The sequence below is a fragment of the Talpa occidentalis genome, unplaced genomic scaffold, assembly GCF_014898055.3.
Source record: "Talpa occidentalis isolate TD23 unplaced genomic scaffold, MPIMG_talOcc4v2.1 talOcc4.8, whole genome shotgun sequence".
Taxonomy (NCBI): Eukaryota; Metazoa; Chordata; class Mammalia; order Eulipotyphla; family Talpidae; genus Talpa; species Talpa occidentalis.
The window spans coordinates 79,730,325-79,732,647 of NW_023605194.1; the positions used below are offsets into that span (position 1 = coordinate 79,730,325).

General features: G+C 38.1%; 1 non-coding gene across 1 annotated transcript; it reads left to right on the top strand.

Annotated features, from left to right (window-relative positions):
• Window positions 1–1,609: 1,609 nt before the first annotated feature.
• LOC119234942 (U1 spliceosomal RNA) lies at window positions 1,610–1,773 on the top strand. Its single transcript, XR_005122717.1, has one exon. It is a non-coding gene; the product is annotated as a U1 spliceosomal RNA (small nuclear RNA).
• Window positions 1,774–2,323: the final 550 nt, after the last annotated feature.

Sequence of the window (2,323 nt, forward strand, 5' to 3'; positions counted from 1 at the left end):
TCATTTTTATTAACTCAGAAACAGTCAAATTACTATTGATGTAATAAGGTTTTCCATCTGTGAATAGGAAAATTGGCAAAGTTTTCTACTGAGAGTGCCTCAGAACTAGGCCAATGCTTTTGAAGGGGTAGGTAATTATTTTCTATTTCTTCCTTTTCTCTTCTCTCCCATCCTTCCTTCCCCTCAGCAATCATGGTGCCTCCCTCCCTTCTTTCTTGCTTCCTTCTTTTTTTCCTTCCCCATACACATTTATTCAGTTTTTCTGTGCATTAAAACTCTTTTTTGGATTCTGCAAATAAAACTTTTCATCATTTCCAAGACACTGCGGTAAGAGAAACAAAATATTTTAAGCAAACTCTGGATATAAAATGAAAATTATGAGTAAATTGTATACAAGGATGAGTGAAGAAGGCATAATCTTTCTATTTATTTCTTTGCAGGTTGTTCTATTTAGAATTATTTACAGATCAATGTTTGCTATTTTAATTGTTAAAATTTTAGAAAGCTGAAAATAGTAGGAAAATTTTTAGAGATTGGAAAAGGGAACAGAATAATAGAAAAAGAATTTTGGCTACATGTCTAAAAGTACATCTGGAAATTAACCATTATGAATAAAGCACCTATCACTACCAAGTGGTTTTGTAGTTTAATTGTAGGAAAGAGCACATAGCAAAGGAGGCGGGGGGAAAATTGCCAAGTCAACTCTTCTAGGTCATATTAAGTAGGGGAAACTGACTGATACTGCTGATAACCTCCATATTTCCAATAGAGGAACTGAGAAAGAATGATAAATGCCCAGAACAGGTGAGAGTAACAAGTAAGAATGACTTCAGCTGGCTGAATGAACATAGGCTCCAGGACTTTTGTCCTTCAGAAAGAATAGAGAGTAATCCTAGAACTTCCAGTGCCTAGGATGGGAAGTCTGCCTGAAAATGAAGTTGGTGCTCAGGAAAATAGAGCTCAATGGCAGAAGACAGAGCTCCTGTCTTCCTCCTTCTTGATTCATCCATGCCTGAAGCTAAATTCCGGTGGATTTCTCAGTTACACAGATCAACACAACAGTTTTCAATTTTAGTTTGCCAGTTCAGAAAAAGTTTCTGTCCCGATTGTCTAAGGAGTTAACTAGTGTTGCCCCACATGATGTATGCATCCTGGAAATACCAATGCCCAGTCATGAAAATCTCCTTCCTTGAGAAAAAGGAAAGTGAGGGATGCTCTACAGGTAGTAGACTCTGCCACGAGTTCCTTCTTTGTGATCTTGCTCACTTGTAAGCCTCTGCTTTCAGAACCTGAGTGTTGTGTGTTGTCTGCAGTAGGTAGATTCAGAAGGAATGGAGCAAATGTTTCCTCTGCAAAATAATTAGACATTCCCATGAACTTACATTCAACTTTCAATACTTAAGTATTTAGTAATAGGGAAGCCAAGACCAAGGTTTCTTAAACACTTCTGAAATCAAAAAGACCTAGAGAAATCTGCAGAGCAAAAGTAGCACCTCACACCTGACCTGGGCAACAGAGCCAAGTAAAATGATCCTGGAGTTTTTATAGCTTGCCCTTCATTAGGGATGACATTCACTGTCTGAATCTACTGTTAAATACTATGATCTTGATACTTACCTGGCAGGGGAGATTCCATGATCACGAAGGTGGTTTTTCCAGGGTGAAGCTTATCCATTGCGTTCCTGATGTGCTGACCCTTGCAATTTCCCCAAATGTGGGAAACTCGACTGCATAATTTAAGGTCATAGGGGACTGCATTCACGCTCTCCCCTAAGGGGAAAAAAAATACTATGATCACTGAATCAGGGATTCAGTGTGCTGGCTACCCTCTGTAGCCAGTTCATGGCCATCTGGAGCACCCTCCAAGTCTTAGTCTCCTTGCTGCTAAAGCCTAAAGATACTTAATACAAATAGTTGTTAAGAGTATCGACTGAGATAAAGCCCAATCAATGTTATTATTATACTAAAAGAGAAAACACACCTATTAGATTTTCCCAATTTTAAATTCATGGAGACTATTATGTTTTTACTTTATAAAATAGCTATGAAGGCAAAGATAAACAGCTGGGACTACATCAAATTAAAGAGCTTCTGCACAGCAAAAGAGACAATAACAAAAACAAAGAGAAACCCCACTGACTGGGAGAACATTTTTGCACCCAACACTAATGATAAAGGACTGATCACAAAAATCTGCAAAGAGCTGATGAGACTCAGCAACAACAAAGAAAATAATCCAGTCAAAAAATGGGCAGAAGAGCTAAAAAGAAACTTCTCTGAAGAGGAAATGCAAATGGCCAACAGGCATATGAAAAAATGTTCA